At 44.8% G+C, this 22,116-nt stretch overlaps 1 protein-coding gene across 10 annotated transcripts in view; it reads right to left on the reverse strand.

Annotated features, from left to right (window-relative positions):
• psd3l (pleckstrin and Sec7 domain containing 3, like) overlaps nucleotides 1-22,116 on the reverse strand; it is a 435,109-nt gene that overhangs the window by 172,908 nt on the left and 240,085 nt on the right. The window contains exon 1 of one of the 10 annotated variants that reach the window (XM_072583943.1): nucleotides 10,916-11,356. The exons of the other annotated variants lie outside the window; for them this stretch is intronic. The gene's annotated coding sequence lies outside the window, so the exon portion shown is untranslated. Of the gene's footprint in view, nucleotides 1-10,915; nucleotides 11,357-22,116 lie in introns of those variants that run through there. 10 annotated transcript variants of the gene reach the window in all.

Below are 22,116 nucleotides of genomic sequence, written 5' to 3' on the forward strand. Positions count from 1 at the left end.
AGAGTGAGGGAGGGGAAGAGTGAGGGAGGGAAGAGTGAGGGAGGGGAGGGGTGAGGGAGGGGAGGGGTGAGGGAGGGGAGGGGTGAGGGAGGGGAGGGGTGAGGGAGAGGAGGGGTGAGGGAGAGGAGGGGTGAGGGAGAGGAGGGGTGAGGGAGAGGAAGGGTGAGGGAGAGGAAGGGTGAGGGAGAGGAAGGGTGAGGTGGGGGAAGAGGGTGAGGGAGGGAAAGGTGAGGGAGGGAAGGATGAGGGGGAAGGGTGAGGGAGGGGAAGGGTGAGGGAGGGGAAGGGTGAGGGAGGGGAAGGGTGAGGGAGAGGAAGGGTGAGAGAGAGGAAGGGTGAGAAAGAGGAAGGGTGAGAAAGAGGAAGGGTGGGGGAGAGGAAGAGTGAGAGAGAGGAGGGGTGGGGGAGAGGAAGGGTGAGGGAGAGGAAGGGTGGAGGAGAGGAAGGGTGAGGGTGGGGGGGGTGAGGGAGAGAGGGGGTGAGGGAGAGGGGGGTGAGGGAAAGGGTGAGAGAGGGGAAGGGTGAGGGAGAGGAAGGGTGAGGGAAAGGTAGGGTGAGGGAAAGGAAGGGTGAGAGAGAGCAGGGGTGAGAAAGAGGAAGGGTGGGGGAGAGGAAGGGTGAGAGAGAGGAGGGGTGGGGGAGAGGAGGGGTGGGGGAGAGAGGGGGGTGAGGGAGAGAGTGGGTGAGGGAGAGAGGGGGTGAGGGAAAGGGTGAGGGAGGGGAATGGTGAGGGAGGGGAAGGGTGAGGGAGGGGAAGGGTGAGGGAGGGGAAGGGTGAGGGAGGGGAAGGGTGAGGGAGGGGAAGGGTGAGGGAGGGGAAGGGTGAGGGAGGGGAAGGGTGAAAAAAAGGGCAAGAGCAAGAAAGAGCAGGAGAAGAAGTGAGCGGGAGAGGGAAAGAGAGGGGGCAAGCAGAAGGTGGATAGACAGATGGAAAAGGTGGGGAGAGAGTGAGAGAACGTAAGGCAGGGACAGCGCAAAGACCCAAGAGATGGAAAGAGAGATAAAGGACTGGCAGGAGAGAAAGAGGAGAGAATTTGAGAAAGGGGTAGAGTAAGAGACAGTGAAAGAAAGAGCGTCAAAGACATGAAAGAAAAAATGAGAGTGAGAGAGTGAAAATGACAATAGAGAGAGGAGGGTGAGTGAGAGAGAGAAAGGACAAAAGCAAGAGAGGAAAAAAGCGAGAGTGAGAAAGCACAAGAGGAAATAGAGACTGACACAAACAAGTGAGAGACTAAGAGCCAAATGGCAGGAGAGAGCAAGAGAAAAGGAAACAGGCATTGAGAGTAGGGGAGAAATGGAAAGAGGGAAAAGAGGGGCATGAGAGGAGGGGAGGCAGAGAGAGAGGGTAGTTCTACAGAGAGAGGGGGTGCGGGAGAAGAGGGTTAGTTTGAGAGAATAGGAAAAACCGAGAGAGAATGGGAACAAGAGAAAGAGAAAGAAGGGCATAGAGATAGGGGGACAGAGAAAGAGAGAAACAGAAATGTGAGTGGGAGGTATGAGTGAGAGGGGAGAGAGAGAAAGAAAAGACAGGGGAGAGAAGCAAAGACAAGACAGAAATGCGGTGAGGAAATCTGAGAGATAGAGTGCAAAATGGAGAGAGAGAAGGAAGTGAGGAGAGTGCACTCTGGGAAGATTAGGAGAATTAAAAGGAGAGAATGATGAGAGAAAATTTAACCAACATTTCCAAGGAAAAGTTGATAAACACACAGACAGATACTGAATAACTGCATTGATGTAGAAAACAAACACAGAACTCTGACACCTATGATTTATTCTTACACTTAGCTCCTCACAAGTGACACAAACATACACAAGTAGGAAGATAGAAACGACATGGAGGTAGTGTTTTCTCTCACCGAGCCTTCATTCCTCACATGCCCTGAAACAAACAATTTGAATATTTAAATATTGTTTTAAAAAACTATAATGGTGAAGAAGTATCGCTATTAATATGAACTTGAACTGCAGGAATACCTAAGAGCTCTATATCACAACTAGAGAGACAAGATGCACTTTGGTCTCATTCAACTAGCAATTATATGTATCGAAACTGACCCTCCTGCCTTGGACCTGCATCTAATGAGCTACTCCCACATTGGCATCTCCCAAGGATTCCTGAAAACTGTTCATCCCTGTATTAGCTCGGACCCAATTCGGGAATCTGAGACAGCCATCTAAAACAGATACTAGACCCTCTCACATTTTAATTGGAGATTAACTCGTACTCAGGGCGCAGAGCCTGGTATTGGTTGGTGCTGAGCCATGGAGTGGCCCCAGGGAGCTGCTCCATTCCCTTTCTCAGATGCTCAATGGATGGGTCCTAGCCTGGGCTAAGCTGCCATCCTTTTCTTTTCAACCCGCCCTCAGAGCTAGGCCAAGAGCCTTGTGTTGGCAGAGCCTGACCCATCGGCCATTTGCAATTGACCCTCAGTTCCTAAGGAGCCTTGAATCCTTGTGCACAGGCCTCAGGTCTGCATGAATCAGTAAAAGTCCAAAAAGCAATTTCTAGGTGATCTTCTGAAACAAACTACACTGTCACACGGTGGAATTAGATGAGAAAAGGAAACAACAGGGGTAGGAGATCAATGAGAGATTGTGCTTGTCATAATATGAGGTCTATAAGCGTGAGCAAACCCAGGCTTTTTGAGCTTAAGTGCAGACAGAACATGGTAAGAAGGGATATTTTATCTGAAACACTGCAGACCCAGGCTCTGGCTCCACCTGATTTAACCTCCCAATGACATAGCTGCCTTTCAAAACCCAGAGAAATACTCTTCGTTCTACATTGCTCAAGTAGGACTCCCGAGACACAGGACACGGATAATTGCTTTCAAAGAGAGTCTGGGGAGGGGTTTTTTTTCTGTCTGACCTTGTAAAGTGAAGTCCATAAAAACAGATCAGGATTTGGGGAATGTGACCCAATAGAAACCGGGGCACATTGGGATCTGTCTCAAAAGTTTAATATTCCAAATTTGCGCAAAACTTTCAGGGGACTTCCCAATCATGAACTGCACTTCTGAATTTCACAAATATACACAGTACCATAAATCTCATTTTCGGCCTTTCTTCTAACTTAAAATGATGATTTGTATCCTCTCTATTGGTTGTCACAGACCAACGTGACATCCTGCCGTTCAATACATACCACTGCCACACAATACAGAAACAGGGCTAAAGTTTAACACAATAAGTAACAATCTTCTACAACACCTTCCAAATCCATGAGCTCTACTACCTAGATCGACGGCAGCAGGTACATAGAAACACCACTACCTGCAAGGTCCCCTCACACTATCCTGACTAGGATCTATATCACCGTTCCTTCAATATCACTGGGTCAAAAATCCAGGATCTCCCTCCCTCACCATTATCTTTTCCAGAGCAATTAGGGACAGGCAGTAAATGCAAATCCCGCCAGCAAAGGCTACATCTCATCAATGAATAAAACAATCTTAACATCCAACCTACAACCAAGGAAAACCACAAATGTATGAGTCATGACAATACTATATGTTTTTAGAAAATGGAAATGTGATTCCAATTCATCATCATTCTCAGTTCTTTTCCTCTGCTACTCCAACTCTACTCACTGACACACTGTAGAGAAGTGAAATAAACAATGTACTGATTACATGGTGTATGAGGTTACTAAGACAACATTCACATTTTGGAATTTAACGTGCAGCAAAGGGTCGATAAAGCCTTAAGGAGAAAGGGAGCGAAAAGAGTAGCAAGAGGAGGAAGAAGGTGCAATCCAACTTTTTGTTTTATTCCCCATTATTATCTTAAAACTTGGAGTTGGCTGAAAGGGTGGTTAATTTTAAAATTAGATTCACAATTGTGAAACTAATAAGGATGGGGAGGGGAGAATCTATGTATATATTTTAATTCTTACACAGGCTGCGAATATCAGATTTCAATTTCGGGTTTATTGTCACATGTACTCAAATACAGTAGTACTCTGTAAAGTGTACAAGGTCACCACAAATGGAGCCATCTTGGTCAAAAAGGTATCTGGGTACAAAATCTGAGGTGGAAAATAAATAAATCAATTAAAAGGCTTATCACGACAGTTATTTTCAGTATGAAGTAGAAAAATAAAAGTTAGAAGTTAAACATTACAGTCCTTTATTAAGATGTGGGCCTGACGATGCTCCATGCTGGGCTTTCCCCATGAGGGCTCACTCTTTCTCTACACTGGACACACTTTCACCTGCCACTAGCAAAGCCAACTGTGGTCACCCATCCCTAATTACCCTTGAATTAAGTGGTTTACTGGGCCATTTCAGAGGGCAATAAGAGTCAACCACAGTGCTGAAGATCTGGAATCAAATGAAGGACAGACCAAGAACAGATTGCAGATTTCCTTCGCTAAAGGACATTAAATAAACTCTTCGATTTAACAGCATCAACAATACTCATTGCCAATTCTTAATTCTTAACAACTGAGACCAACTTTTGATACTGTATATCCAGCCAGCTGCTAAGGTGCGATTCAAATCCATGTTCCCAGGGCATTAGCGCAAGTTTCTGGGTTCTGAGTCCAGTGATATTCACACGACAACATGATCTCTCCAATCTCCACTCTCCCTACCATTTTCAAAAGGACATATCTTGTTCATGGACATTCAGCTCTTCTGCTGCTTGCCATGTCTTCTCCCCGCCTCCCTCACCTCCAACCCCTGCTCCAAAAAAGCAGCAAGTAGTATTAAGGACTTTACTAGGTCTTAACTCCAACCAATCAGATCAACAGAGCATGTCATATGGTGAGGCCTGCTATTTTGCTGGTCAGACTGCCTTTATGCTCAGAGAATGAAGAACACCCTTCAAAGTTCGAATAGAGTTCAGCTTCCCAGTTGGTCTGGCACCAATCTCATCTTACTTAGGAGTATTTAGGAATCCATTTAGAGTTTCGTTTTATTACCACCCAGGCTTATTTCTCTCAACTCCTCGTTCACATTGCCTTTTGAATTGTCGCAATTGGAGCTGCTCACTTGAATGCTCCCAGCCCACTTTCCACATCCCTGAGAGGTCAGTGAGGCCATTCAATCCATTGCCAGTGCAGCTTGCCAAGGTAAGCAGACCAAAAGATTGCGATGATGTTGCAAGATTTGTTATCACAGCAGTGGATCACTAGCCCAGAGAATGCAAGTGCAAATTCTACCACTCTATTTTAAGAATTTGAATTCAAGGGGAACTCCAGAGCTGATGTCAGTCAGAATAACCATCACTTTGTTGTATTTTAATTTTAAAAACCTGAAGTGGTTCACTCACATTCTTTGAGGGAGGAAGCCTTACTTGGTCTGGTCTACATGTGAAGTCTGGCACCTCATCAATATAATTTTCTTTAATTAAATTAAAAAAAACATGCTGGAGGGACCCAGTGGGTCTGGCAGCATCTGTGGAGAGAGAAACAGAGTTTACATTTTGAGTCTGAAGATTGTGAAGAAGAGTCATATCAGACTCAATCCAAAACTCAAACGTTTTCTCTGTCTTGTTATGATACATGGGACTTGAGCTCAAAGTTTCTAGCTCAACATCAGGCAAACCACCATGATACCACAAAAGAAGGATGGGCTTTCAAAATGCTTTCAATGGTTAAAATCAAGGAAACAACAGCCAACAGCAAGTCTTTGCAAACATCAGTGACCAGGTACTCTGCTTTGGTAGTGGTGTTGTGAGGAATAAGTGCTGAGGATACCAACCAAAACAAGTTCCCTTCGAGTTTTGCCATTGGATCCTTTACATGACATTGAAGTGTGAAAGTGCAATAGTTTTTGTCTTTTGCTGCACACCCCGCCTACCATTCATAATTCATGGAGGAAATATTAACTATTTGTTCATAATTCAAGAGGATTCATATGTTTTTACAGAGGGGCTACAAGTAAACTATCAGTTTAATGTGTTTAAATCAGTAGACCCAGCTACAAGTTCATAATAGTACTCAATGCTGGCCACTGTTGAGGGCTTTTGGGACTTGGAATTCCTCAGTAAATGGAGAAACAAGATTCAAAAATGTGTCAAGTACTTTATGCAGATGTGTACTAGCAATTCAGATACAAAGGTATGTCACATCAGTCACTTTCTGGTAAATTTTATGCACTATTATATCTTTCCTACAATTTAGGATTTAATTTTGAAAACCTGCATTAAACAGTGTGAACGTGTGACTCAACTGCACGCTGAACAGTTTTATTTCACCATGGCTCAGTGCATTGAATGTTGCGGAATAAATCAAACCTACAACAACAGGCTGTCACCTTTGATGAGGCCTGGAGCTTAGGTTGACAATTTACTGCAGTACCGAGGGGATTGCCGAACTGTTGAAGGAACTGTTGAGGGTGCAAGGATCCCTCAGGTTGATGTAAAACATTCTACAGTAATCTTTGTTAAAGAGCAGTGGAGCTCCTTCCCTTGTGTACGACCACTTTGTAGATATTTTCTAATCAACCTGTTCAGAAATGCCAGCATACACCTGTGGAGCAGGTGGGACTTCAATTCAAGTCTTCTAGCTCACAGGTAGGGACAACACCACTGTACCTCAAAATCCCTCCTAATTACACCTGATGGGCTGAATGGCTTTAGTTTTGATGAAGACCAACTTCCAGTCTAGTTATTTTCTAACCAACCTTGTACAGAGATGTTATTACACACCTCTGAATTGGTGAGGCTTAAACCCAAACCTCACAGCTGAGAGGTTGAGGCACTACCATTGCACCACAGCAGTGTCCCCTACCCCCATTGCCACTTCATTTTTTTTTCTTTATATCCAGAAGACCTCTTATACACTTAAATATATTTTTGCCCCACTGCTATTTTGTAATCCATCAGAAATATTAAAAACAGGTACCTCCGTCATTACCTCATTGCTGTCTGTGCACATAGTTCATACTTTAAACAACATATGACAACGTATTAGAGGATACTTCCATGATTACACTGTGCTTTCGGTACATTGGGAACTTGTTAAAACTCTGCACAAAAGCAAACACCATATCCACCTCCTCCATATACCATTTCTGATTCAGTGTCCCAAGCGATAACTCCTTCCGCTTTATGGTCGAGCCTGGGCACATGATCAGTCTAGGTTTAGATCAGGGGTATGGGCATCTCCTTAAAACACAGGTGTCAAGCCAGCTAACAGTATGTCAAAATAAAGCTCATGTAAGTTAAAACATCCCTCAGGTTGTTAACTAGACTTGAAAAGGCAGCCAATCACAGCAGATTGCAGGACAGAAGGGTGATTGACAAAAATGTGCAGACACATTCAAATGAACGTAGAACATTGTAAGTTGCTTTGTGTTTTGGGCAGGCATGAGGAGCGGTAATAAAGAAATAGAAACAATTTTAAAAGGGAGCTCAGAAAGAGGAACAGACCTGGGGGTGGGGAAGGTATGAACACTTTATATCTGAAAGCAGCATCAAGGACAAATTGAGGGGGTTGTGGAATGAAAATAATGCAGGATCATTAGCATTATAGATAGAGGCAGAAAGCAAGAAAGTTATGCTACACCCTTTTAACACACCATTTAAGTCCCAGATGGAGTATTGTGTTCAGTTCTGGCACCACACTGTAGGAAGGGCGTCAAGGCCTTGTAAAGGACAGAGCGATTCAGAGGAATGATGCCAAGAATGAGAAACTTCCCGTTACATGGAAAGACCAGCGAAGAAGGAGATTGTTCTCCTTAGCATGAAGAACATTGGAACAAGGAGATAGGTTCAAGATCATGAAGGGTTTTGATAGAAACTGTTTTCATTGACAGAAAAGTCAGTGATCCAAATGACACAGATCGAAAGTGATCAGCAAATGAATCAGCACAGGCTTGAGAAAACACGAAAAAAAATGTGTAATGCACAGCGTGAAAGGGAAGTAGATTCAAAAGTGAGCTGATAAACTCAAAGGAGAAAACATTTACAGGAACGGGGGTGGGACTAAATAGATAACTACAGCAAAGAGGCACACAGAGGGCAGGCCAAATAGCCTTCCTTTGTGCAGATGTAGTATTCTATCATTTAATGAGTGTCTATAATGTTCAGCCTATCGCTACTGTGATGAGAAGGTCTGCACACATTCAGGAGCGTTCATGTCCGAGACAATCTGGGACACGTGCTGCAGAGCAATAACTGCAATACAAACACATTCTTAGAGAGAGAGAGAGAGAGATGGCAAATTCTTCTCAGACAAACCATCATGAACTGCAGGAAAGTCTCTTACAGGGAGGCTATAGTGGGGCAGTACTGAAATAGTCCCATGCTTTGGGGACTTCAGTGGCCAGACAAAAGTAACTGGAGATGTCTCCATAGAAATGAGAAGGTCAAGTTGAGCTTTGACCAAGATATTAAACATTCTGAAGAATTTCTTTTATAATGTGGAACTGTTTCTATGGCAGGAGAGTTGGTAACCAGAGGAACATAGATCATAGAATCCTTACATTGTGGAAACAGACCATTACGCCCAACAAGTCCATACCGACCCGCCAAACTGTATCCCATCCAGACCCAGTCTCGTACCCTATTACTTTACATTACCCCCTGAGTAACGCAGTCAAAAAGTGTGGTGCTGGAAAAGCACAGCCAGTCAGGCAGCATCAGAGGAACTGGAGAGTCAACGTTTCAAGCATGAGCTCTTCATCAGGAATGGAGCGGGGGGTGGTGGTTTGGGGCTGGGGGAATGTAGCTGGGAATGCGATAGGCAGATGAAGATGGGGGATGATGGTGATAGATCAGAGAGGAAGGTGGAGCAGATAGTTGGGAAGGGAGGTGGACAGGTAGGTCCTTTCAAGAAGACGGTGCCGAGGTGGAGAGCTGGATCCGAGATAAAGTAGGGGGAGGGAAAAATAAGGAAACTGGTGAAATCAACATTGATGCCGTGTGGTTGGAGGGTCCCAAGGCAGAAGATGAGTGCTCTTCTGCCAGGCATCAGGTGGCTAGAGTTTGACTGTGGAGGAGCCCAAGACTTGCATGTCCTTGAGTCAACATTTTGAGCATGAACTCTTCATCAGGATTGAGGAGCTGGCCTCCAGCACCACACCCTTCGACTCTAATCTCCAGCATCCGCAATCCTCACTTCCCCTGGCTAACACACATAACCAACATATCTGTGAACACTTTGGACTATTTAGCATGACCAATTTACCTCATCTGCACATCTTTGGACTGGGGGAGGAAACCGGAGCACCTGGAGGAAACCCACGCAGACACAGGGAGAATATGCAAACTCCACACAGACAGTTGCCCAAGTCTGAAATCAAACCCAGGTCCCTGGCACTGTGAGGCAGCAGTGCTAACTAACCACTGTATTGCTATTGACTTAAAGAACCCCACAAAGCAAATGACGAGATTTTAAATAAAACACATCTTTTCTTATAACTTTGAGTGACCAGCTAAAAGGATTATGCAAGCAGATATGATATCAATATTCACATTGAAATTTTGTATAGTTTTGTTTTAAATTAAGCGGGTCAGCAACATTTGGACACATCCCTGGAGCCGGTGGGACTTGAACCTGGAAAGTCTGACCCAGAAGTAGGGACGCTGAGAATCTTCTTGAAATTTTTTGTATACTTGAAAGGGAAAAATATTCAGGTCTATATGGGCAGATATACATGTGGACTGTCCTTTCAAAGAGCCAGCAGAGACTCAATGGGATGGATGGCCTCTTGCATTGTAATATTCTTTTAAACAGCTTGTTCAGGCACACACAGGGACAGGGGATTGAAGAAGCAGGATTCAGGGGTCCAACAGGCCCATTGTGCTTGGGTCAAGGGCACAGTCATTATGCTGAGACTGAGGAGTATGGGCTAGTGTTAAATCAAAGCTCCTCAGTGCAGAGTGGAATGGGATGAAACCTTGTTCCTTAATGATACCTATTTGAAATCCTACTCAGATTGTGTGCCTACACCAGCTACAAACAGGAATTGGATTTGGTGTCGATGCCTTCCCAAGCTGAAGAGTTACCAGCTCTCATCGGGTGTGGGCGCACCTCAGGAAGAGCTATCGAGTTTAAAAGATGTCTAGGCATGCTGGAATCATCCAAAAAGGGGATACAAAGTTTGCTTTAAGAATCCAGAGCAGAGAAAATATGAATATATTAAAAAGGAGGACGGGTGGCTGGGTACACAGCTACAGACACCTGTCACAAACGTTACTAAGTGCCCAGCAGCAGTAACAGAGGTTAAAATTGTTTTCACTTGGATGGAGACCAAACCACAAACGTACAATTTGGGTGGGCAAAACAGGAAGAACCCATGAACAACTGCATTGAAACCGTTTAGGATGTGACACAGCACAGAGAAAACACCGAGTACACAGCAATCCAACTCAAAGAAAACTACACCCATCTCACAAGCAGCCAAACCGACTGAAGGCAGCATCGAGTTACAGGCTCAGAAACTTCTTTTCAAATCGCATGCCTGCAGGAAGTGGGAAATGTAAAATTCAAGTACACTTTACCCTTTTTATGCACCTTGTAAGCACATTCACCACATTCTCGAGTCAGCCCAAACAGCTCACGCTAATGTAGCCACCATCTTCAGAACTTTTACTGATGCTCATCCAGAATAAGCAAGGCTCGAATCCTTCGAAAGAGGGATCACATCCCACATGATCCTCAATGTGCAGCACCAAAGGAATAATAGCCTATTAAATCATTGCCAGAGTTCAGCATGAGCTGAACAAAATAGGAAGTCTTAACGCCTATCAAAGAAATGCAGCTCTCCCTCAAACTTTACTCAAGGCGCTGTATATTCTAGTTGTCAATCTCAAACCTTACAGGAGTTGGAGACAATTGAAAATCTTAAATAAAAAGCAGGAGTGATCATACTTTAAAATAACAATGACTAAATCTAACTCCTCTGATTTATTCTGCTCCCTCACCTTCCTCAATTTCAAATGCATGAAAAAGTGAGATTGTTACCTGCAGTAAGGAACCACAACCCATAACGGTCACAGAAGTACATCCATGACTGTTTCTAAGCACAAAGAAACAGTTCAGCTCCTTCAAGGGATTTCAGTCGAGCTGCTGCACATCAGGTGGGTGAAGAGTTTTCCCCACTATCCCGCATCTCCCATAACCTGTGCTTCTATTTTCTTTTCAGAACAAACTCGGGAGGCACTCCCCTTGCAGCCTCTAACTCAAATTCCAGATGAGCGTGTTGGGGGTGGAGGATGGGTGAAGCCAACAGAGCCAGCTGTCTAGCATTCCTCGATCAGCCCTGAGTGTGTGTCCACTGCAGCGACCTCCCCTACTCCCTAGCACTTCTCTGAGGTTGCCACTGTCCACGTGTCCGATCAGAAGTGACAGGCTCCTGTTCCCCTGGGCTGCCACGTTAGTTAATGCAACTCGGAGCAGTTTGCCAGCGCGGCTCTCTGTTCCTGCTGATAGGTTCAAAGCAGACGCTGCCTGTCAGTCTGCTGTCCACAGGCTTTGGCACTGCTGACTGCACACTCACTCATTCTCAGCTGGCGGTGCAGTGAGGAACGGATGCATTTAACCCTTCGTGACCCCTGCAGCTGTCATGGTCTCACCGATGAATAAGGTTGTGTGGGAGCCAGTGTCCCTGCCACAACAGACCAAAACGGTCCTGGTTCAACTCCCACCTAAGACCATAAGACATAGGAGTGGAAATAAGGCCATTCAGCCCATCGAGTCCACTCCCCATTCAATCATGGCTGATGGGCATTTCAACGTCACTTATCCATACTCTCTCCGTATCCCTTAATTCCTTGTGAGATTAAGAATTTATATACCTCTGCCTTTAAGACATTTAACGTCCCGGCCTCCACTGCACTCCATGGCAATGAATTCCACAGGCTCACCACTCTCTGGTTGAAGAAATGTCTCCTCATTTCCATTCTAGATTGACACCCTCTAATTCTAAGGCTGTGCCCATGGGTCCTAGTATCCCCATCTCACGGAAACAAATTCCCAGCGTCCACCCCTTCTAAGCCATGCATTATCTTTTTAAGTTTCTATGAGATTTCCCCTCAACCTTCTAAACTCTAATGAATACAATTGCAGGGTCCTCAGCCATTCATCATATGTTAGGCCTACCATTCCAGGGATCATCCAAGTGGATCTCTGCTGGATACGCTCCAGTGCCAGTATGTCCTCCCTGAGGTGTGGGGACCAAAACTGGACACTGTATTCTAAATGGGGCCAAATCAGAGTTTTATAAAGTCTCAGTGGCACATCACTGCTTTTACATACCAACCCTCTTTAGATAAATGACAACATTACATTTGCTTTCTTAACCACAGACTCAACCTGCAAGTCAACCTTTAGAGAACCCTGTACTAGCACTCCCAGATTCCTTTGTGCTTTGGCTCTATGAATTTTCTCACCATTTAGAAAATAGTCCATGCCTGTATTCTTTTATCCAAAGTGCAAGATCTCGCATTTGCTGTTATTGAATTTCATCAGCCATTTATTGGACCACTCTCCTAAACTGTCTAAATCTTTCTGCAGTTTCTCTACCTCTCAGAACTACCTGTCTGTCCGCCTAACCTCGTATCGTCTGCAAACTTTGCCAGAATGCCCCAGTGCCTTCATCCAGGTCATTAATATATCGTGAACGGCTGCACCCCACTAACCCCCACCCCGAGATGTGTCACAGCATATCCAAACAGGTCATACAGCATGGAAACAGACCCTTTGGTCCAACTCATCTCTACTGACCAGATATACCAAGGTGATCAAGTCCCATTTGACCCATATCCATCCAAACCCTTCCTATTCAGATACCCATCCTTTTAAATGTTGTAATTGTATGCACCTCCATCACTTCCTCGATTAAAATAATTGTAAATAAAAGTGAACCTGCTGCAGTCCCACTCTTGTCATCAAGAGAGAGACTACTGGTGGGTGAGTTTAACCTGAAGGTCAGCACACAAGGGGAGAATTTGTTTTTTATTCATTCACGGAATGAGGGCATCGTTGGCTAAGTCAGCATTTATTGCCCATCTCTAATTGTCCAGAGGGTAGTTAAGAGGCAACCACATTTCTGTGGGTCTGAAGTCACACACAGGGCTGACTAGGGAAAGACAATGGATTCCTTTCTGAAGGGACATTAGTGAATTAGGTGGGTTTTTCCAACAAGAGACAACATGGTAACCTTTAGACATTTACTTCCAGATTTTACTGAGTTCAAATTACACTATCTGCCATGGCAGGAGTCAAACCCAGGTCCCAGTACATGACCTGGGTCTCTGGATTAATACTCTAGTGATCATACCACTAGGCCATTGCCTCTCTCCAGGAGAAGGAGGAGACTGCATGGTAATCTCAGTCAGTGTGGGAATTGAACACACATTGTTGGTATCACCCTGCATCGTAAACAGGTGAACTGAGCTAAATGACCTCCTGTAAATCAAACAGCAAATGCTGGAAATACTCAGCAGACCAGAGGGTGTCTCAAAGAGAAATCAATGAAATAAGGTGTTTATTTCTTTGAGGGGTGGATTATGGTGCTCACCAAGGGCACGGCTCTTGGTGATCGCACAAGAGAATATTTTCTGCTTTTGTTTTGACAATTCCTGCATCTCTTTTCCGTGAACAAACAAGGAACTGAACAGCACAGGAACAGGCCCTTCGGCCTACCAAGTCTGCACTGACACATGATGTTTTTCAATGCTAAAAGTTTTTGCCTCCATCCTGTCTGTATCCCTTTATTCCTTGTCCAATCATATATCTGAAAATGTGTTGCTGGAAAAGCGCAGCAGGTCAGGCAGCATCCAAGGAACAGGAGAATCGACGTTTCGGGCATCAGCCCTTCTTCAGGAAACCTTTAGACAATTACTGAAGAAGGGCTGATGCCTGAAACAGCGATTCTCCTGCTCCTTGGATGCTGCCTGACCTGCTGTGCTTTTCCAGCAACACATTTTCAGCTCTGATCTCCAGCATCTGCAGTCCTCACTTTCTCCTCCTATTCATATATCTGTCAAGCTGCCTCTTAAAAGTTGCTATTGTATCTGCCTCCATCACCTCCTCTGGCAGTGTATTCCAAGCACTCACTCTGCTCGGTGTAAAACACTTGCCTTGTATATATAGTGGGCGGCACAGTGGCTCATAGCACCAGGGACCCAGGTTCGATTCCAACCTCAGGCGACTGTCTGTGTGGAATTTGCACATTCTCCCTGCGTCTGCCTGGGTTTCCTCTGAGTACTCAGGTTTCCTCCCACAATCCAAAGATGTGTGGGTCGGGTGAATTGACCATGCTAAATTACCCAGGGTAAATTATTCAGGAATAAATGTAGGGGAATGGATCTGGGTGGGTTACTCTTCGGAGGGTTGGTATGGACTCGGTGAGCCAAATGGCCTGTTTCCATACTGTAGGGAATCTAATCTCCTCTAAACCTACCCCCTTTTACCTTAAACCTGTGTTTATTGACATTTCTATCCCAGGAAAAAGATGCCAACTATTCACTCTATCTATGTCTCTCATATAATTTTATAAATATCTATTAGATTGGAACTCACTCTTCAACATTCGAGAAAAAACAGAGTTTGTCCAATCTCTCCTCATAGCTAATGCCCTCCAAACCAGGCAATATCCTGGCAAACTGTGTCATTACCCTCGTCAGTCTCCACATCCTTCTGGTAGTGTGACGACAGAACTGTGTATAGATTCTAAATGTGGTCTAATTAAAGTTCTAAACAGCTTAAGCATGACTTACTAATTCTATGCCCCAACCAATGAAGGAAAGTATGCTATATGTCTTCTTGACCACCTTGTCCACTTGTGTTGCCATGTTCAGGGAACTGTAGACCTGCACACCTTGATCCCTCTGTTTGTTGATGTTACTAAGGATTTTGCCATTTACTGTAATCTTCCCTCCTGCATTAAATCTTCCAAAATGCATCATAGACAATAGACAATAGACAATAGATGCAGGAGTAGGCCATTCTGCCCTTCGAGCCTGCACCGCCATTCAATATGATCATGGCTGATCATTCCTAATCAGTATCCTGTTCCAGCCTTATCTCCATACCCCTTGACTCCACTATCTTTAAGAGCTCTATCCAATTCTTTCTTAAATGAATCCAGAGACTGGGCCTCCACTGCCCTCTGGGGCAGAGCATTCCACACAGCCACCACTCTCTGGGTGAAGTAGTTTCTCCTCATCTCTGTCCTAAATGGTCTACCCCGTATTTTTAAGTTGTGTCCTCTGGTTCGGCACTCCCCCATCAACGGAAATATGTTCCCTCCTGCCAGAGTGTCCAGTCCTTTCATAAGCCTATACGTTTCAATCAGATCCCCTCTCAGTCTTCTAAACTCAAGGGTATACAAGCCCAGTCGCTTCAGTCTTTCCGTGTAAGGCAATCCTGCCATTCCAGGAATTCACCTCGTGAACCTACGCTGCACTCCCTCATCTTGCATTTGTCCAGGTTAAACTCCATTGACAATTTCTCTGTCCAAGTCTCCAGCCTACCTATATCCTGCTGTATTCTCTGGCAATCCTACTCACTAGCTATAGCTCCCCCAGTCTTTGTGCCATCTGAAAACTTATTAACCAGGCCAGCTACACCCATATGTATTACAAACAACAGGGGTCCCAGCACCAATCCTGCACAACTCCACTGGTCTCAGATCTTCAGTCAGAAAAATATCCTTCCACCACTACTCTCTGTCTTCTATGACTAAGCCAGTTCTGTATCCATTTTGCCAGCTCACTGCAGATCCCATGTGACTTCATCTTGTGTATCAGCCTGTCATGAGGGACCTTGGTCAAAGACCTTTCTAAAGTCCATGCTGACAATATCTACTGCCCTGTCCTCATCAATCAATCTTGTCACTTCCCCAAAAAATGTAATCAAGTTTGTGGGACACTACCTTACCTGAACAAAGCCATTGCTGCCTATCACTAATAATATTTTTCCAATTGTGAGTAAAATCTATCTCTAAGAACTTTCCCCAATAATTTCCTTACTGTTTACATAAAGCTCAACAGTCAGTAATCCCCGAATTATCTTTGTTTCCTTTCTTAAACAAAGAAACAATGTTGGCTCTTCTCTATTCCTCTGGGATCCCTTCTGTGACTAAAGAGGATACAAAGATTTTGCACTAATGAATGTAGGTTTGCTCGCTGAGCTGGAAGGTTCATTTTCAGATGCTTTGTCACCATACTAGGTAACATCTTCAGTGAGCCTCCAGATGAAGCGCTGCTGATGTTTCCTGATTTCTATTTATGTTTGGAAATCCAAGGAAACCCAAACATATTTAAAAAAATGTATTTTTGTTGTCTTTTTTAGCAGACAAAAGCCTCCAACTTTGTCTCAATAATGCCCCAGCACCCAATGCAAGCAGAGTGGACGCCAAACTGAGTCCAGCAGGGCTTCCCATAGAGCCCTGAGCCCCGTTGCCAGGCCCTGATACAAACTCTTGTTTTGGGCCCTGATTCTGAACATTCACCTGAACAATAGGTTGGGACTTCAATTTAACATCTCATCCAAAATATGCTACCTTGCAACAGCACACTGCTCCTTAGTCCAGCATCAGAATGCAAGCTTGTCTCTATGCTGGAGTTACTAAAGTGGTACTTGGTCCCACATTCTTCTGCCTCAGAACAAGAACACTGTTAGTAATACTGTGGAGATGGCCAGTGTTGGACTGGGGTGGACAAAGTTAAAAATCACACAACACCAGGTTATAGTCCCAACAGGTAGCTAGCTACCTGATGAAGGAGCAGCACTCCGAAAGCTTGTACTTTTAAATAAATCTGTTGAACTATAACCTGGTGTTGTGTCATTTTCAAGTTAGTCATACTGGGTTTGTATGTAAATATTAAAGACAAAGAATTTTGGAGATTGCTTTAAGGCTGTAAGACATATTGTAATTAAAGTAAAGCTGGGAAATGGCAGTGTAGATCAATTTGCACTCTCACTCTTACAGAGAGTGGTGAACTCAGCCCGGACAATTACAAAGGCTAACCTTCCATCTACAGATCTATTTACCATGCCCACTGTCAAGGAAAGGCCGCCAGCATTCTCAAAGATCCATCCCACCCTGACAATGTTTTTCTACAACCTCTACATCGGGGAGAAGGTACAGAAGCCTGAACACACGCACCAGCCGGTTTCAAAACAGTTTCTACTCTACTGTTGTTAGAACACTGAATGGACTCACAAACTCTTAACGTTCGCCTGTACCTGTGTTTTTATCGTTGTCTATCTATTATTTACTAGCTATGCTACTTAACTATGTGATCTGCCTGTATCGCTCGCAAGACAAAACCTTTCTCTGTGCTTCGTTACACGTGACAATAAATTCAATTCAATTCAATTCACCCAAATCAAAGATTGCAGCTCAAAGCCTTCCCCAGAGACCTGAGTGCATGACCTAGACCAACGGTTCCAGTTCCGTAACTGTCCCAAACTGACTTGCTGGGTGTGTCATCTTTCAGATGGGATAAAGATTGGGAATGAAAAATCTCACTGCACTATTCGAAGAATTGCAAGGGCGTTCCTCACAGGGTCCTGGCCAATAGCCACGACCTCATTATCAAAACAGATTTATCTCAATTGTTGTTTGTGGGAACAAATTACGGCATACAACTTTTTGCCACGTTTCCTACAAACCAACAGCCACTTCATTTCAAAAGTAACATGCTTTTTGCGGAACATTTTAGAATGCCGCAGGGATGCAAATGGCGCTACACAAATGCAAATTACATCTTATAAATCCTCAGGTGTCCATGCTCGTGTTTTCACTGTCTTATTTGGTCCCCTCTTGGGTTATGATCTTGGCTACAACTTGCTCCAATATTACAAAACATACATATATTAATCTAGCATGAATTGGCTGAAATTACTGCTATTTTGTTTTGTAATCCCTCAGCTGAATTACCCCTAAATGTCCTTGCCTTGAATCTCCTTGTTTTATAAATTAGGAAACATAACACGCATATATATTGAACTGCATTAAATTGGTTATAAATAAACTCAACTAACTAGCTCCAAAGAAAGAAGATATTTCAATACAGAACTGCCACATGATACATTTCAGTGTAACTGCTCCATGGGGAGGTAAGCAGCAGCAGGAATCTTTTGCTTGAGGGCAAGAAATCCTACCCCCATAAAATCCAGCCCCGTATTTGAATTGAAGGAAGATACTGAGAGGCTGTTTTCCCTCACAAGAAAATCCAGAACTTGGAGGAACTGTTTCAGAATATGTTATTTCACTGTAGAATCCCTCCAGTGTGGAAGCTGGTCATTTGGCCCATTGAGTCCACACCAATCCTCAGAACAGCAGCTCACTCAAAACCCCCCCATCCCTGTAACTTGGTATTTCCCATGGCCAATCCACCTAAGCCGCACATCTTGGAACGGTGGGGGGGAAGCCCAGAGCACCCGGAGGAAACCCACCTTAATGGCAGGGAGAAGGTGCAAACTCTACACAGTCGCTGGAGTTGGAATCGAACCTCAGAACAATGGAATAAAGGCCTAGATCAGATCAAACTAGATTGTACTGAATAATGGAGCAGGCCGGGGAGAAGGAACGGCCTGCCTGCTCTAATTCTTATGGGTAAAGATAAAAGAGAAAAAGGATTAGAAGGAGCTGCTGATACAGTGAGGTCTGGAATTGTTTCTTATACAGCATAAGCTCCAGTCGCAACAAATGACCTGTTTCTGAACTGGGCATTCTCGGTAATTCCATCTAAAATGAAGCAACCAAGATAGCCTACACGAGAAAGCAGAACACTGAGATGCTCAGATCACAATCCAGTCTCTGACCTCCAATCTGAAGGCCCAGAGGACTCTTATGTGATTCACTGAGGATATATAATTCCGCTGCAACACTGTAATAAAGTGCAGGCACAGTCACAATGGACACACGAGAACACATCACTGTGTGAACTGAGGACTTCAATCACTGGAAAGTGGGCAGACAAAACATGAAGTCAGGCAGAGTATTTTGATGCTGCCGACAGAGCCCTGCATGGGCAGTGAGCTGTAATGAGATCACCACACGACGAGCAAAGCAGATACCATCGCAGCCACATCCTCCGAGCTTTCCTTGTCAATCTGATCACCAAGCAGGCGTTGGAAAGCAATGAGAGGGGTGGCAGGTCTCTAGGCCAGAAGCCTATCAGCCTCTCATCACCACAGCCCAACCACCAGGAGGGTGAATTTCACAGAACCTTAACATAGCAGCCTGGGTGCATCCGTGCTGGCATTCTGGCAGGGTGAACCAGCTCTGGAAAACAAACTTGCAAGCAGGTTTGGTTTCATTAGAGTCATACAGGGCAGACATGACCCTTCAGCCCATCGACAGAGTTCCTCTCCGAAGAATGCAAAATCAGCATGTGCAAATGGGGTCTAGGTGGGATGCTCTTTGGAGGGTCAGTATGGACTCGAGGGGACAAATGGCCTGCTTCCACAGTGCAGGGATTCTATGATCAAATTTAAAAAATAAGAGGGAGAGAGCAATGGTAGTGACCCTTTACTGAGGTGTAAGGAAATATTGTTGGGTCTGCATCTGGGTGATGATTCAGGAGGATTACAGCAACATGGATCTACCCAGTTTTTCACCCAGTGCACAGACCTTGGAAAATCCCCTTCGAGGTTGGGAATATAGATCAGTGAACTCAGGATGTGGTTTGCAGCACAGATTTGATTGAAAAGGACTGGTTTTCTAGTATTCAGATAATCGATTCCAGGGAATGAATTGCATTAGGAGGCACCACGCACGCTGACTCCCACACGCTGTGGTACCTTAGATGCGGGGGAAGTTATTTGAGGATATTTTCAGTTGAGAGAGATTATGAGCCAAACAAAAAGGCCTCCCAGTTTCAAACCTCAACAAAATTCCTACGTTGAAAATGTGCTGCTGGAAAAGCGCAGCAGGTCAGGCAGCATCCAAGGAGCAGGAGAATCGACGTTTCAGGCATGAGCCCCTCTTCAGGAATGAGGAAAGTGTGCCAAGTGGGCTGAGATAAAAGGTAGGGAGGAGGGACTTGGGGGAGGGGTGTTGGAAATGCGATAGGTGGAAGGAGGTTAAGGTGAGGGTGATAAGGTGAGGGTGATAGGCCAGAGTGGGGGTGGGGGCGGCGAGGTCAGGAAGAAGATTGCAGGTTAGGAAGGTGGTGCTGAGTTCGAGGGTTGGGACTGGGACAAGGTGGGGGGAGGGGAAATGAGGAAACTGGAGAAATCTGAGTTCATCCCTTGTGGTTGGAGGGTTCCTAGGCAGAACCCTAGGGGTTCCATCATCACCCGAGGGGGTTGGCAGGATCAAAATACTCTGCCTGACTCCATGTTTTGTCTGGATTAGTGGTCCATGTTTTGTCTGCCCACCCTAGGTGGAACGCAGGGTTCCTACTTTGTTTGGTACACACAGCACTGATGAGGAACTGTTGGGAACACCCAGTTGTTCAGCTTGTACCGAGGACTGGAGTGGGTTTTAAAGCACGCTGTAAAAATACTGTTTCCAATTCAACTTGATCACTTTCGGGAGCTCCCTGCTGATACGTTTGAGTGTTTCATTGCCCCTTCTCTAAGATCAGACTGGCAGCAGCAGTGTGGTGCTGCACAATATGGCACACCAGGGGATTAGCTGCAATCAGAAAATGGCCGCCTCAGCTCACATTTGATGTACAGAAACTACCGCACACTGTACACCTCTGCTGACAGGAGAGTTAGGCTGACGTACTATTCTGAATCGCAATATGGGTCCCAGAAGGAAAAAGAAGTGATAAGAACTGAAATATACAAGGTGAGTCAGATCTTGTACGTGTCATTCACAAGTTTTACCAAAATTTCCAAACACAATGAATGGGGCAGCAGCACGGTGGCTCAATGGTTAGCTGCCTCACAGGGACCTTGATTTGATGCCAGCATTGGGCGACTGTCTGTGTGGAGTTTGCAAGTCCTCCCAGTGTCTGCCTGAGTTTCCTCCCACAATCCAAAGGTGCGCAGGTTTGGCCATGCTGAAGCGCCCAAAGGGTCCAGCAATGTGCAGGCTCGGTGGATTAGCCATGGGGAAATGCTGGGTTACAGGGATGGGGGTGGGGGCTGAAATGGGGTCTGGGTGGGATGCTCTTCAGAGGGTCAGTATGGATTGAATGGCCTATTTCCACACCTGTAGGGGTTCTGCGACTGAAACAACGTTTTCTCTGCTTCATTATACATCACTGCGTCTCTGTTATGTCAACTGAATGCATTTAAAGAATGTGCTTATCGTAGATTCATCCACAGGAGTGTTGTCATATTAACCATTCTGTACATGGACTGAACAAGTTATTGAGAGCTGCCTTCATCTAGGAGAAGATTAGCCCAATACACCTCTGACCTCTTGAGTCTTTATCACTGAACACAAGTCAATGGCTTGCTGTGGACGTAAAAGGTAAATTGTTTCAAGAACTTAATTCACAAACCATGGGGACTACTGAGATTTTGGCTTGTACTTAGTGTGTGTGCAGCTTGTGTTTTTCCATCTGACCACAAAACCAATCCCAGGCGCCAATATCCTCATTGATTCTACAATTAGCCTAACAGCTGTCATCAGTGGATCAGCATCCCTGAGGAGAACGAATATAAGTAGGGAGGAGATCTCTACAACTGTGTAGGGTGGAAAGAAATAGTTTATTGATTCGCTTCTTGTCACAAGGATAAATCAGGCTGGAGTGTGAAGAACACCATCTCAAAGGCCCCATATAAAGATGATTGCTCAGTTACTCATTCTGCTCAAAGCCCAGTTCACTTTTGATCTACCAGTTCATCAGTCTACTAAGGTTCATTTAACAACTGTGCTATTTGTTTGGTGGGGGCAGGGAGGGAACTATTCAACTGTGACACTCCAAAAGCCAAAGCTGCCTGCAGGAAGTCAGAGGAAGAAGTAGCCTTCTGACATCAGTGTACCACAGACATCAGACAGCTCTAGTCAGAAGCAAAAGACACCATTTGTGCGCATGCGGTGTAGAATTACATGGAAATTACGCAGCAGAAACAAGCTGTTAATGTGGCCAGTCAGTGTGGGTGTTAACCTCCACACAACCCGTAATCCCAATCTCAACATCCTATATCACTTTATTGTTTAATTTCTTTCAACTGACTTATCCAGCACAATCTTTTGTTGACATATCATTGTTTCAATCACCAAGTCCAATTAGAGTCATAGAGTC

This window comes from Chiloscyllium punctatum, chromosome 14, assembly GCF_047496795.1.
Source record: "Chiloscyllium punctatum isolate Juve2018m chromosome 14, sChiPun1.3, whole genome shotgun sequence".
Taxonomy (NCBI): Eukaryota; Metazoa; Chordata; class Chondrichthyes; order Orectolobiformes; family Hemiscylliidae; genus Chiloscyllium; species Chiloscyllium punctatum.